This window comes from Chrysochloris asiatica, unplaced genomic scaffold, assembly GCF_000296735.1.
Source record: "Chrysochloris asiatica unplaced genomic scaffold, ChrAsi1.0 scaffold00144, whole genome shotgun sequence".
In the NCBI taxonomy this organism is placed as follows: Eukaryota; Metazoa; Chordata; class Mammalia; order Afrosoricida; family Chrysochloridae; genus Chrysochloris; species Chrysochloris asiatica.
In genome coordinates, this window is record NW_006408662.1 from 2,311,202 (window position 1) to 2,327,413 (window position 16,212).

At 44.4% G+C, this 16,212-nt stretch overlaps 1 protein-coding gene and 1 pseudogene across 1 annotated transcript in view; one reads left to right on the forward strand and one right to left on the reverse strand.

The window, feature by feature from the left end:
• The window catches only part of SLC22A23 (solute carrier family 22, member 23), a 182,286-nt gene that overhangs the window by 105,983 nt on the left and 60,091 nt on the right, over positions 1 to 16,212 (forward strand). The window lies entirely within an intron of this gene.
• LOC102816011 lies at positions 430 to 1,280 on the reverse strand (annotated as a pseudogene).

A 16,212-nucleotide genomic window follows, 5' to 3' on the forward strand; every position in this document is an offset into this window, starting at 1 on the left:
TGTGTCTCCACTGAAGAAGAGGCAACTTGTACTTATTACATCAAAGACTATTAAAGGATAAATGACAGCAACAAAGGGATTTACTCATATTTCTGAAGACCAAGATTTACCGTGGCAAAGTCAAAGATACTAAATACCACTATCATAAAAATAATCAATTTCTTTCTGCTGCATGAGGAACAACGAAATCAAATACAGGATTATTCTGTCTGGGCCACCATATATTCTGTAAGAACAAATAGATATATTCACTGTTTTTCTTTCAGGGCATTATTTTATACATGTTAAAAAAAACTTCAGAAATAAAGATGAGTTATTTAGCCTTGTGACTATTTTCGATTAAAGTTTCTTGAATTTCTGTGACAGGCTTTTCACGCAATTCAGCTTTTCAGACAAAGTTGTCACTCAATTGTCCTTTTGACAAGGGATCTATCCCCCAGTTACAAAGCGGCTTCCTCCTTTGTTGAAGGTGAGAGTGGCTCTTTGTTCCTTCAGGATCCCACACCCCTCATTCAAAGTCATCCCTGTTTGCTTTCCAACACTATTTATGTCAAATTGTAGAGAACACCTTTAGGAACTTTCTTTACATTGGATTGCTCCTGTTTTGCCAAGAATGAGGGCACAGAGGTACGAGTTAATCATGGTTTGTGAGTTACTGGGCACTGAACTGCTGCAGGATTGTCAATGGATACAGTCAAAATTTCTCCATTTGTGGTAGAAGTGCTCCATTGACGAGTTCTCTTTGCTACTACATCATCTACCAGTTGTTCTGTGTTCAATTGGGCCTTAACCATTAGGCATCTTCTGAAAAGAAAAGTTGCCTGACGAGTATCTTTCTGACGGCTTGATTTACTTCCACTCCTGGTAAAGTTGCCTGGAACGTTATTTTTTCTGTTTAATTGGTTAGGTCTCTTGAGAACGGCAACTGGTTTTCTCTACACTTCATTTTGTCTCAGAAGGTCTGTCTTCCTTTACAGCACTGGAAAGTATCGCTCTATATTCTTGTCACTTAAAGGTGGACGATTCATCGGACTAATTCCTTTCCGAATTCCAGTTGCTTTTCTGGCTGCAAGGCCAGTGATAAGTCCATAAGGACGTCTCTTTCCAGGCATTATTCTTCCTCTAAGGCTCAGACTATTTTTACCAAAACCAGAACTCTGTTGGATTCCCCACCGTACTCTCATCCTGAATTTCCGGGCACCATTTTGCTGGAGTCTTTTGTTTAGTCTTGGAAAATTCTGCTTCTTTCCTTCTTTTCAATTCAATTTGATGATATCATGAAAAAGTACTTTCATGGTGCAGCACTATGGGTTAATGCACTGGACTGCAGGGTCAGTGGTTCCTGTTCAGCAGTCACTCTTCGGAAACCCCAAAGACATATCGATTTTGTCAAGGTTTTCGTTGCTGCAGGCTTTCAAAGGTGGCAACGGGTTCGCAGTGGCTCTCACTAACCGGGCACCAAACCAGCTCATGGTTGGAGACATCGCGCTAGAAGAGTCAACGGGGAAGGCCAGAGACTGAGGCCTGCCACCTCCCACTCATGCACGCAGACTGGCTGCACCGCTCAGTAGCTGTTTTTTTGAAAGTATTGTCTCTAAGACTTTTTTTTTTTTTTTAATGTTTTATTGTGAATTATGTGATAGTTTATATGGGAGAACATTAGTTTTACTTCATCCTATCGTATATCATTTCATTGCCATGGTTACAATCCCCTCCATGCATCATCAACCAACCAACAGGTATACCCTACAAGCCTGCCCCCTAGCCCCTGCCCCAGTCATCAGCACAAAGCCCCTCTCCCTGTCTGGGTCTAAAGTCCCCAGCTGCTCCATCTCTCCATGTCATCGTCTCTGCCTCCAACTCAGGCATCACTGCTTCTCTGGGTAGGGTCCCGCTCTTCACTCTTCTCCCTTCATGGTCCCAGGGACCTCTGCTTCTAGACTGCAAAGTTAATCACTCCCCTCCTCAGTACAAAACATCTATCTTTACATTTCCAACCCTCACGATCAGTCCTGACAAAAATTATTCACTATTGTATCACAAGTGACCTATCCGCATTTCCTTTCATCAGCCCTGCCTAGACAGATTGGATACTACTCAGTGGAGATTCTACCTTCCTCCACGCCCTCTGGATCTAGGTTCCTTCTTGAAAGCTTGTAAGCCAGTCACTTCTTGCCTTTGTAGCCCCCCCATTTTGGGTAGCCAGTGTTCAAGTTGCCCATCCCTGTCTAGTCTGTGTATGGAGGGGGTGGGAATGATCCTTGCTGTAAAGATTGTTCCCTCTTTTGAGCTACTATCTCTTAAGACTTTTTGTCAAAGAACCTCTAGGTAGACTCGACCCTGCAACCTTTCATTTAGCAGCTGCATGTGTTAATCATTTGTGCCACCCCAGGGCTCTAGTCTCAGAAGTACAACCTTTCTATAATAGTGAGATCAGACTCATGGGCCCTCTGGAGTTGTTTAAACCTCCTCTCCAATAGAAACTGACCTCGGGATGTCTGCTACAAATGAGGGGGTGGGGTAATGCAGTTGGACCCTGGTGCTCTAGGCAAAGTCACCCCACCCACACCCCCACCCGGGGAGCAGACCCGGTCCCAGTAGGTAGACACAACTACAGAGACTCATGGTACAAATCTCTCTGAATATTGGGCTTAGACTATGGAGACTGGGAATGAGGGGGTCTCAGGCTGAGGGCTACTTTCTTCATTTTCTTTTTGCAGCTTCTGATGGCCTTGTGGAAAGGCACTGCCTTCCCTTCTCTGAATACTGACAGGTGTTTGTTCTCTTACTAACCTGTGTTTTTCAGCCTCTCTTTGCTTCCTGTTCCCTGGATGTCACTTCTGGGAGAGGGCTCAGTAAAATGCTCGTTAGTTCTAGGCCAGACCCAGTTTTACATACTGAAGAAATCCCGGTAGTTCAGACTATCAGGATTTGGGATTCCTGGTCATCTCCTTTCTGGTATTTACTGAGTTCATATGACTGGCCTGGCCACCTCATCCAGGTAAGATCCTGAGCCTGAACTATAGGAGCCACAACTGAGCAAGTGGTTCTCAAGGGACACAGATGTCCTTACTGCTGGGGAAGGGTTCCCAGGACCCGCTGCCTACATTTTTTGTCCTGTGCTCGATTTCAACTGCTCTCAAGATGTGAAGCATGCCTTTGTTGTTGTTTTAAGCTGTACAGCAACCCTATAGCGGGTTCCTGAAAGCAGCGGATGGGTTTGAACTGCCGACCTTGTGCTTGCCAGCCCAGTGCTTATCACTACAACGCCACACCAGGGCTAGCTCTATAATAATCGTACTTCCCTCCTTCCTTTGAGAAAGACTCTTATATGGCCTGGTGGTGCTGTGAGTTAGGCATTGGTCTGAGCATCAGCCACTCCGTGGGAGAATGAGACCATCTGCTCCAATAAAGATTTACAGTCTTGGAAACTCTATATAGGGCCTCTGTGAGTGGGGCCCAACTCCAAGACAGTGGGTTTTTTTGTTTTTGTTTTTTTTTTTAAAAGGGCTAGTTATTGTGTAAGGAGCTCTGGTAGTATAGTGGTTACGAATCGAGCTGCAAACCTTAAGGTCAGCAGTTTGAAACTACCAGCCGCTCTGCGGGAGAAAGATGAGGCTTTCTGCTCCCATAAAGATGTACAGCCTTGGAAACCCTGTATAGGGTCACTATGGGTCGGAACCGACTCGACGGCATTTAACAACAACAAGTTGTGTGGTGCCATAGTTCAGTGTGGCTCAAACTCACCAACTGCTCCTCCAAAACCCTATACAGGGTCACCGTGAATCACACTCACTCGGAGACACAACAAGAGATACACAGAAGCTAGGCTGTCCTTCTAAAGAGCCAGAGACTGTCCTTTCCATGCGCACCAGCACTGTACACATGGGATACTTAAACAGCGAGTAAAAAGAGACCAAGAAGATCAGGATGATATTTTTTTTATAACAATCATAATGAGTTATTTATTGAGTTCAGGTACTCTGCTAGGTTATGTATAGATACATACATGAATATATTTAGATTTCATATTAAATGTATAAAGTAAACTATACTAACATCCGTATTTTACAGGGCACGAAACAGACTTTTAATCCTTGGTGGTGGTGATAGATGGCTATGTGCTGTGGAACGTCCATTCTGACTCATAGTGACCCTGCACGGGGTTTCTGAGGCTGTAACTCTTTATGGAAGCAGAAAGCCTCATCTTTCTCCACCAAAGTAACTGGTAGACTTGAATTGCTAACTTTGCAGTTAGCAGCCCAATTTGTAACCTTTTTAACTCTTTTTTATCCTTGTTGTTGGTAAGTGCCACTGACTTGGCTCTGACCCAGAACGACCCTGTCTAGGGTTTCCAAGAAGCAGTTAGTGAGCTTGAACCACTGACCTTGCGGTTCAAACTGCCTTTGCAGTCCAGCACATTAACCCACAGCACCACCTTCAAACAATTGTTGACACTGTGCCAAGACCCATGTAAATGTTTTATTGAATCTCCCCAGTACTCCTGTGCTGTGAACAGTATTGTTACCCCCATCTTATCAGAGGAAAAGTCTGGGAATAACAAGGTAATGTGCCCAAGATCACAGACTAAGAGTAGTCACCAGTCTGCCAAGCTCCTTGACCCATGCTCCTAACTGCTATATTGTTCCTTTTGTTTTCCCCCTCTCTCTCAAAGTACTTTTATTATAATATTGTCTAAACTTGTAAATATCCCATGCAGAATTTTCATTAGTTCTCATAATTTTTAAGTAACTGTAAAACCTAAATATTAACAGCATAGAGTTTTAGAACCCACACAATCCACACTAAGAACTGTGCTCCGGTGTGGTGGGTACAGATCAGCTCCCAAAACAGAGCCACTGCCTAACCTTGTTCGACAAAATAGCTCAGATTCATTTTTAATTTAGTCTCCATTGGCATTTTGACTTGAATAATTCTAATGCACAGGATGCGCTTTCACACGATTTTCTGCCTAAAATGATGTTGACAGTTTTACAGCTCTGCTGACACAGAATGCTCGGCCTATGTCTCTCACTACCGTGCTGCCTCACGAACGACTGTTAATTGCTCATTTTAATGGGACATCACTGATGGCTCTGCTAACCTGTCTCCTCTGGAAGATGGCATTAGATTTGTGGCATTATTTAAATATTAATTAAATGAGCCTTTAATCCATCTGTGGCTGGAATGGAGAGCTAGTGAACTCATGGCTGCCTGTTTCCTGTTAATGAAGTGGACTTGGCCAGGTAGAGCAGGCCTAGTTCTAGCCTAACATGCACTGTACCTGGGCTGTTGTACACCTGAAGATGATCCAACTGTCCTCCTACCTTGTTTAGGCTACTGTGCCCGTCACCTGCATAGCCATCAGCTGGCATGTGAACACAGACACCAACAAAGACTCGGAAGTCTTATGGCGGTACTTGGGTATGGGATGTTTACATCAATATAGATCAAGCTTTTCATTGGCACATTTTAAAACGTTCATGGACTGCCAGGAACACATACACTGAGGTTCCAAATCTTTCCACTCCACACCAAGAAGTCAAAGCCTCCTCTGCTTGCCTGTCTCGGGGTCCCTGTTCCTGGCCCCTCAGCCCTTTGGGAGGAAGACTTGGTTTAGGGGGCTACTCCCTTTCAGTGCACACCTTCCACGCTGGCTCTCAGCCTACTCCTCTAGCATGAGGAGAGTAAGAACCCCTCCAGTCTCACCAAGGGGCTGGGCTGCCTGGGATGTAACTTGCTCTTTACTCTGTAAGCAATGGGGAGGCGTCTTCCAGCTCTCTGAGAGAAAGCGCTTTCAGTGTGCTCTCTGTCTTGGGGGAAACAGCTTGGGGGCTAACACCCTTCGTGTCCTCCAGCTGCCATGAAACATTCATCGTTTTTGACCCAGTGATCTCCTCTTTGATTCATGAACTGTCCCTGCAAAAGTTAAATGGATGATTCATCATCTAAATCTTTATTTCCTACAAATGAAATTTACCAAAACCATTTCTCTTGTGGCACGTTTCTTCTTTGGAGTCATCTTTGAATTTCCTTAGGTTTCCCACCACCTTCTCAAGTCCCATACACATGGACTGCCTTTTATGTCTAAGAATGAACGTTAGTGCTCTCATGGGAGCTTTGAGTTGTGGGGAAGTATCAAGTTACTTTATGATGCATACATCTTGTTATTTAAAAGGATTTAACTGAATGTCACAGTACACCACCCAGTGAGCTCCAAACTGAAGTCCAGGGATATAACAGTGCCCAAATCCTTTTTTTCCTTTGTAATTGTTACCCTTAAACACAGTGGTGTTTTCTGACCTGGTTGTGGTTGGATCTTATTTTCTGTTTCCTTTATGGGGTCACTGTAGGGTCTTATTTCATGTTCTCTTCAGGGGATAATTGCTCTTGTGCTATTTTTCCAAGATCTCCTTTTTGGCATTTTTCCTTTTCAACTTGTAACAGTGGGAGCAAATGTTTGCACAGTTGGCGTTTCCATTTCATCACTGCTGCTTTGGAGTTTGTGTGGAATGGGGGAGAGAGCAAGGGTGCAGATAGAGAGGTTAGGCTTCCTTTAGCAGATTGAAAGCTCGTCACTTTTTTTCCATCCCCTTTTCATGGGAACGAGGAGCCAACTCTGAATGAAAGAACGATCGAAACTGTAGGCTAATTAATTACCTTCTGCAAAACGAATGCAAATATTTGGAGTTATAATGAACAATTTATAAACATGAACCTGTGTAATCTGATAGGAAAGAAATGAGAGCAAAACTAGTTATGTGTCTGTTATACAAGAAAAAATAAAGCCAAATGGGAAGAAGCATTTATTTTCTCTCTCACACACATAATCCTATGTTGCTGTTGTTGTTGTTAAGTGCTGTTGAATCAGCTCTGACTATAAGACATGGCAAATAAATCACAGTAAATGATTTCTCAAGTGTAACGTTGCAATCCCTTTAGACCTTTGTAGTTGATTATTATTGATTAGTACCATCAAGTACTTTCCAACTCACAGCGACCCTATAGAGGGTTTCTGAGAAGCAGCTAGTGGATTTGAACAGCCAACCTTGAGGTTCAAACTGACCTTGTTGTCCAGTGCCTATCCTACAGTGCCACACCAGGCCTCCTTTAGACCTTTAGAGATCAGCATGTAGATCATTCTGGTAGAACTGACCACACAGATGGGAGATGTTCTCCATCTCTGCTCTCCATTACTCTAACCAGCAGCCACAGCTGGCATGAGGTCTTGAAATGTGCCCACTGTGACGGAGAACCTGAATCTTTCATTTTGTTGTTGTTGTTAAGTGCCGTCAAGTCAGTTCCGACCCATAGCGACCCTGAACAGGGTTTCCAAGGCTGTAAATCTTTACGGGAGCAGAAAGCCTCATCTTTCTCCCATGGAGCAACTGGTAGTTTCGAACTGCTTTCATTTTAGGTCATTTTAATTACATTCAGTTAAAGGTAGATAACCAAATATGGCTAATGTCTACCGTATTGAATAGTGCTGGTAGAGAAAGCAAGTGGAAATTCAGATGGTAGCTTCCTTCCCCTCTATGTATTCACAGCAAAGTCTTTCAAAAACATGAGTTAAGAGCGCTGTCTCTACAGCCTCCATTGAAAACCACCCTTTGCTCAATTCACCTAGGCTTCTCTTGTGTCCAAGCTCTAGGAACTGCTCCAGCTGAGGTCACCGGCATCCTCCATGCCGCTTGGTGCACTGGCAACTTTTTGTGTTCTTATTCTAACTTGGGAGTCCTGGTGTAGTGCTGTAGGATGAGCACTGGACTGCTAATAGCAAGGATGGCAGTTCAAACCCACCAGCTGCTCCTCAGAAACCCTATCCAGGGTCACTTTGAGTTGGAACCACTCAGTGGCACTTCCCAACAACAACAGCACCAGCATTCCAACGTCCCTTCTCAGCAGCAACACTTGGCAGTCTGACCACTGCCTTTTCCCTTAGTTTCCAGGATACCAAACCCACTTGGTTTTCTTCCTCCTTCAGTTGTACCTCAAAAAGTTGAAGTGGCTTCCAGCATGTCTCTACCATATACTTGCTTCATGCCAGCTCGGTCAGACATGTGACATTAAATCATCTCTGTGACAGCAACTTCCAAATTTACAAGGAGGCTTCAAAGCGGTCTTGGAAAAATAGAATGAAAAGCTAATAAAATGTTTTCATGAACTTTGGAAAACTCCTTATATATCACCAAGTGTCATCTCTCCAATCATATAGCCAACTGTTTGATGTTCCCACTTGAATGTCCAGTGGGCATTTCAAGTTCAGTGTGGTCCAAAGAAAGCCTTCGTTCCTCCCACCCCTCAAAGCTCTTCCCCAGTCTTGCCAGTCTTGATGGATAAAACCATTCAGTTGCCTGCTCCAAAAACATCACTCATCTTTCCTTCCCCTCTCCCTTGAACAGCTATCCTCCTCAGCTTTCCATCCAAATTAGATTCTGGGTTCATCTATTTCTCTCCACCTCCCCTGCACCCACTTTAGAAACAGCCGTTTCATTTCTTGCTTGGATGACCTCAGTCACTTCCGAACAGGTCTTTCTGTTTCCTCCTCCAATTAATTCTTCACCAACAACCAGGGTTATAGTTACAAAACATGAAGCAGACCGTAGACTCACCCACTTCCAACCCTCTATGTTAGTTAGGATTAACTTCATTTGTGAAGAAGTAGTAATCAAAATAGCATGGATTTAGATATAGTGGGTGGTGGTGGTGGTGTGCCATGGAGTCAGTTCCAACTCATAGCAACCCTGCATAGAGTTTCTGATGCTGTAAATCTTTACGGGAACAGAAAGCCTCATCTTTCTCCAGCAGGGCAGCTGGTAGTTTTGAGCTGCTGACCTTGAGGTTAACAGCCCAACTCATAACCACTATGCTATCAGAGATCCTTTAGCTATAGAACAGGTATATTTACCAACAAAGTCAGCCCAGGGTTGGTATGGTGGTCCTATGGCACTGGGGACCCAAGCCCCCCTGTCATGCTTCCATCAGCTGGTAGAAAGGCGAGGAGAGGAGGAAGGAGCAGTGTTTCCATTAAGTTCACTTATAAGAAGTCTTGGTTGCTGCTTCTTATACCTCTTGGACAGAATTTAGGACCTATCTACATCCAACTGCAAGGGTATCTGGGAAATGAACCCCATTCTCCAATGACTTCCATTGTATAACCCAAATCCTTCCCAGGGCTTGGCAATCCTGCAGGATCTCACACATATAGCAGCCAAGCTGGCCTCCTTGAGCCTTTCCATCACTGTCAGTAGGAAGGGTGTCCTTCCCTCACAGTCCACCCATGTGTTTCCCTGTATTCATCTAAAGGGTAGCACCATCATGAACAGTGAATATTTTGGTTCATGCAGATTGGAACTCTTAGACAGAACTCTAGCTTCCGTTTAAGAGTCTTTGGCCGGGTTTTGGTACAGTGACTGGTTTCCCAGCATGGCTTGTATTGTTTAACATAGGAATTACAGCTAATATGTAGAAGACAGAGTGCAGAGTTTAATACACTTGATCTCCTCACCTAGGTTCCAGGTAGGGTCTGTACCAGGCTCAGAGAAGCAAGTATGTAGCATGGGGCACAGGGCAGCTCTTCCCAGTTTCCATCCAGCTGTTGGTATGATTGGTGATTCCAATCCACACAGAAGTGCTTTGGAAGAAAGGCGTGACAGTTTACTTCTTAAAAAACCCTTAGAATCCTAAAGAGCATGGTTCTCCCCACACACACATGGAGTCAGAACAAGTCAGAGTTGACTCCTTGGTGAAATGGTTTGGTTTGGGGTGTTTTGGGGTATGTACGACAGGTTGATAGGAACGTTACGGTCAAGGTGGTCCCAATTCATTGGGTCTCCTTCCTCTCCTTCTCTCTGTGGCAGGCTCTCAGTGCCATTTTGTGTGTGTTTTTTTAATGGTTTTGATACTTCTGAAGAAGACGAGTAAGTTCTTTTGTGAATGACCCTCAGTTGGGATTTGTTTGGTACTTTCTCATAATTAGACCTGGGTTATACATTGAGGAAGGATGATCACAGAAGTGACGCATCACAACCAAGGCCCATGCTGCTGGAATGGTTTATCAGTGGGACAATAACCTGCACTACTTGGCTAAGATGCTGTCTGCCACGTTTCTCCACTGTGCACTTCCTGTCCCTCCCTTTCCACATTATGTTAGAAGCAAGTCATTTACCTTGTGAAGTGAAGCCCAGAAACACGGGGAGCTAGGTACACTGTTATGTGTGGCGCTGTGTGGGCTAATGCGTCAGACTGCAAAGCTGTTTGAACTCAAGCTCACCAGCTGCTCCTTGGAAAACCTATACAGGGTCGCTATTGGTCAGAACCGACTCAATGGCACTTAACAACAACAACAACATACTCTTTAAGATTCACATTATTATCTTTTTCTAAGTTGATGAGAATTTTATGAACAACTCAGCTAAAGTTGGAAAAAGTTGTTAGGAGAAGAGATGAGTGTATGGTCATGGATTTTGTTGTTTTTCGGCACTTTAAAAGTGGCCTGCTGATGGGTCAGGAGGCGGGCCTGCCCCTCACCCACAGAATGACCCTGCCACCCTAGCAGAAGGTATCTCCTGGGTCTTGTGTGAACCCCTGATCAGTATGGCAAGAGCAGGAAGGGTGCCGAGTCAGAGATAGCTGATAAAGCAGGCAGCCCTGGGTTTCAGGGAGCTGTCAGTGGCCACTCTGAACCCCGGCTATCCTGAGCGTGCGTGGCTTGGCCTATGTAGCAGCCAGTGGTGCCAGGTTCATCGTGCTCTGAGAGAATAAAGCCACCTTAAAGCAGTCAGAGCCACCACACTGACCACTGGCCAAACAAGTCAGCTCCTTAAAGAGGACCAGAAGAAACTAACCACTAGTACCCGTCTATAGAATTTATCCAGTTTGGCCTTTTTTGTGCTACTGTGGAACGAGTTCAGTTTTCTTTGCCCTTCTCTCTGTTGGGCTCTGAGGGCTAGCCACCTCCACCTACAGGTGTCCTTTGGTTCCTTGTCATTTTCCCCATTTCCTGTTTCTAAACTCCGGCACGGCTCCCATGCCATGTCTCTAGTTAGTATTGAGCTGGGTCTTCTCAACGGGCATTAACTAGTTAATACACATTAACAAATCTCCCTCACCAGGTAATTCAAGATCCAGGGGGGGCGGTGTGGTGTCTCATTCTTTAAAGCCCGTTGAAACCTACTCTGCAGTGACCAGTGGGGATGAATGCTGAGTGGGGATTTTGGGAGCTTTGTCCTTTAGACACTCTGCGTTCGCTCTGGCAACATCCTGCTTTAGTCCAGAACTAGCTGCAGACTGGTTGCTGTCTCTTGGCAGCCTCAGGGATTATTCTGTGGATGTTCTTTGTAGAAGATAGACTGAAAAAAATTAGATGACCAAATATTCCCTCGCATAATAAACACATCTCTCTGCCCTGGCAACAGAGTGCTCTGAACAATGCTGTCGTTTGAAGGGTGGGGAGTTTTTTATTTGAAATGCAGGCCAGTTGCAGGCCCAGTGTGTCTGGTACCATCGGGACTGAGTGGGGCTCGATGACCCCTCAGTTAAGTGTGGACATTCAGGCTTCTTGTGGCCTCAGGAGACTTTCATAAGAAGCTGGCTGGCTTTGTGTGTGGCAAATTATATACAGACACATATATTGTTGCTGCTGTTCTTAAATTATATACAGACATATATATTGTTGCAAGGAGCTCTGGTAGCGTAGTTGTTACAAGTCGGGCTGCCACCTCAAGGTCATCAGTTCGAAACTACCAGCAGTTCCACGGGAGAAAGATGAGGCGCTCTGCTCCCGGAAAGACTTTACAGCCATGGAAAACCCTGTGCAGGGTCACTATGAGTCGGAACCGACTCCACGGTACTTAACAACAATATATGGTTGATGTTGTTGTTAAGTGCTGTCAAGTCTGTTCCAACTCACAACGACCCTGTATATGTTTTCCAAAAAGCAGCTTGATGGGTCTGAACTGCCAACCCGTGGTTTGTAGTCTAATGCTAATCCTACAGCGCCACACCAGGAGGCCTACACACACACATATATATGCACATATGTAAACATTTGTTTTATAGGCACGGTGCATTTGGCATTAATTACATTCACTGTGCTGTGTAACTATCGTCATGATTCGTGTCCAGATTTTTCATCCTCCTTCATAGAAGCTCAGGTCCCCTGAACAATGAGTCTCCTTTCCTCTCACCCCTAGTAACCACTAATAATCCTACATTAAGTCCACTTGGACAAAAGCACTTATCAGTGAGGACTAGAGTTGATATGCAGTAAACTGGTCAGTTCCGTTGTTCACGTAGACCCTTCCTGTAGTATTTTGGGACTTTTAAACTCACTGTAATCCTCTTGTGGCACTGTGGGCCACACTGGACTGCAAGGTTGACTTGAACCTCAAGGTTGCTCCTCAGAAACCCTATACAGGGTCACTATGAGTCAGACTGGCTCAACAGCACTTAACAACAACAAATACGCCTTGGAAGGAGCCCTGATAGTATAGTGAACTACAAGCTGGGCTGCTAACCTCAAGGTCAACAGTTCAAATCTACCAGGAGAAAGATGAGGCTTTCTGCTCCAGTAAAGATTTACAGTCTCAGAAACCCTATGCTGGGTCACTATGAGTCAGAACCAAGTCAGTGGCACACACCACCACCACCATACTCTTTGGAGCCTGTCTCAAAGAATCTAAGTCCATCCCACCACAAGCATTAATAAATAAACCTTGATGTTAGCATTTTTTTTTTTTTTTTTTAAAGTAGAATTAACAGGAGGTCCAAACCAACTGTGGTCATTATGTACTAATTAAGGTACAAGTTTGAACTCGATGGTGCTGACGGTGAAACCAGAAAGCAGGCTGTTTCCCAATTGCTTTCTTTGTAGCGTTATATATATATATACGTGTTTATTTTTACCACTAGAAAAATGTATTCTGACTTTCCCACTGATACCACTTGAAGTGTTTGTAACACGTGTAGTTTGCATATATCTATACTTTTAGAGAATTGAAACGCTTCTTTAGCTAGAGGCTCTGGTTTACAATAGGTTCCATTAACTAAAGAGGATGATAAAGTGCCATGTGGTCGAAGATCTTTATTTTCAAGAAGGAGAATCTGCTTTGCAAACACTCACCATGGAATCTCTTTATCGTGGCAAATTCTACTAGTGCATAGAAATCAATTCACACAAAATTGCTTTTTTTCCTGGACCTTGCTAGTTTTGGGCATCCTGGTGTGGTACTTTAGGATAAGCGCTGGACTGCTAACCACAAGGCTAGTAGTTCAAACCCACCAGCTGCTCCTCGCAAACCCTGTGCAGGGTCACAATGAGTTGGAAATGGCTTGATAGTGCTTAACAACAAGAACAATTTAAAGCCTATGAGCATCTCCTGTTATTATCATTGTTGTTGTTAGCCACCTTCAGGTCAGCCCTATGATAACCTCACGCACAGCATGGCTTGGTCCCAGGCGATCCTCACAATTGGGTGTAGATTGAACCACCGTGATCCACAGGGCTTTCATTGCCTAATCTTCTAAGTGCATCTCCAGACTTTTCTCCCTTGTCCATCTTAGTATGCAAGCTTTGCTGAAATCCATTCAGCATCATAGCAACATGTCAGTCTCCACAGATAGATGGGCCGTGGCTGTGCATTAGCTGGGAGCTGAACTTGGTCTCCTGTATGGAAAGTGAGAATCCTTCCACTAAAGCCCCCAACGTCCCTTATTATAATGAAGCACCTTTTATCTCGCCTTGGCTCTTCTTTGTTGCAGTTACCCACCTTCTTCTTCTTCCTTGTTCCTTCATCTTCCTTTCTTCTTCTCCTCATCTTCCTTCTTCCTCCTGCATTCTTCTTCTTCTTTGTCTTGTATGTGTGTGTGTGTAAAACACGTATTCCGGCATTGAGGAAACGGCATTACTGGCACTACATCAGCAGAAGTCAGAGAGCACTTGAGAAGCATCATGCAGAGCCATATTGCCATTGTCAGACAGTCTGTTAACAGCAGCTCTGATCACCTCACTTCATCCATGGTGCTACCCTGCTGTCAGAGGCTCCCATTGCTTTCACACCGAAGTACAGGCTCATCATTGTGGCTCATAAGACTTCACAGTGTTGCTGGAGACGCTGCCTGACAACACCGTGGAGTCTTACGAGGCTGTCTGCTTCCATAAAGATGGACAGTCTCAGAAATGCTGTAGAGTATTTATGGAATTGACCAGTGGCAGTGGGTTTGTTGGTTGTTGTTTTTTTGGGTTGGGGAGGAGGTGTCCTTCACCATCTCTTGTCCTTCCTGACCCCTACTTTCTCAGTAACTGTAAGCCTGAATTTTGAGTTACTTGTTCCCTTGCTTTTCTTGAATCATTTTTAAAAATCATTTATCAATAAATAGTGTATTCATTTACCATTCCACCAGTGGTCATTGACCATTTATCCATAAAAAATATAAAATTTCCATAATCAAAGTCTTTTTTAACCTTTCCTAAGTAGAAACTTTCTTGCAAAAGTTGGACAGTGAATTAGGAAGATCGTAGAATTGCATGCATTTGAGTTGTGGTGTTGGAAGAGAATATTGAAAGTGCCATGAGCTGCCAGAAAAACAAACATATCTGTGTTGGAAGAAGTACAGCCAGAGTGCTTCCTTGGAGGCCAGGATGGCCAAACTTCGTCTCTCATACTTTGGACATAGTGTCAGGAGGGACCAGTTGCTGGAGAAGGGTATCATTTTAGGTAAAGTGGAGGGTCAGAGAAAAAGAGGAAGACCACCAGTGAGATGGATTGGCCAAGTGGCAGTGATGGGCTTGGGCTTAGCAACAATTGTGAGATTGGCGCAGGACTGGGCAGTGTTTTGTTCTGTTGTATCTGTAGGGTCACTATGAGTTGGTACTAAGTCGATGGCGCCTGACAACAACAAGAAGTAGAAACTGCCTGTGTTCTGTGTGTTTCTTTGGCTCGGTATTATTCATGAGACCCATTCACCTTTTGCAGATGTAACTCGTTGATCTCCTGAGATGTGACTTTACCAGCATGTGGCCCATCGTTGCATGTTTGAGCATTTTTCTCTATTTCATCTCTTTCCTGGCACTTGCATCTTCACCCCAGCATACAGTTTGAAGCTCATAAAGGTCAGATAGATTGAGTTTGATCTTGCCCATGATTACATCCCAATATCTGCCATGGATATTGAATATAAGAAATTGAATGTAAGAGTAAGAAAATACATGTTAATGACATATGTGCCCTTGGGTCCTAAAGGTCTGCCTGTGATTATATTAGAGGACTCACCAGTCCATCGGTAAGCACCAGCAAAGCCCTTCTTTTTAGCAAAAGCTCTTTCCTCCTTACTCCTGTCCTTGCCACAAGGCTCCAAACCAGGGCTTAGCAAACGTTTTGTGTCCAGGGCCAGATTGTTTTTGTCACACTTACTCTTCTCTGTCATTGTAGCATGGAGGCAGCCACAGGATATACATTAACTGTATTTATAGAAACACGTGGTGGGCCAGATTTGTCTCATAGGCTGTACTTTGCCAAACCTGCTCTGGAAACTTGCCGAGTTGGAAGGGAGGAGAATACTGGAACTATGATTACACTTATGCCTTTCAGGGGGACCCTCCCAATCTGGTGTAACAAAGACAGGTAGATGCAGGCTTGTACCACTTGATAAGGCCATAAGACAAGAAATTCTTGTTGCTAGATGCTGTCGAGTCACGTCTGTGTGCAACAGAATGCAACACTGCCCAGTCCTTTGCTGTCCTCACAACTAGTGCCATGTTTGAGCCCATTGTAGTTGCCACTGTGTCCACCCATCTTGTTGGGCATCTGCCTCTTTGACATGCCCTTCTACCAAAGGATGAAGTCCTTCTCCAGGGACTGAAGCCAGTATGGATAAATACATTTGAAAAAAAAAAAAAAAATGCTTTAAAATGTTCTGAAAGATAGTATGGCTCTCGTAAAGTCAGAAAAGGTGGCAGTTTTCGAACTAGAACAAAAGTACATCATACTCCGCAACCTAAGACAGGGCCATTGCCATGCTGCAATGAGTTTCGATGACAGGTAAGATGGAGGAATTCGCACTGACCGCCTAAGACAGGCAGCGTCCCTTAAACAAATAATAAATAAGGGGGAATCAGTGGCAGACAGTGCAGACCCGGTCAGGAGTTCAAGGCCCTGTGGGCCCAAGCGTTGCAGACCGTCCAAACCATAGGCTCCAAGGATCAGACTTTAG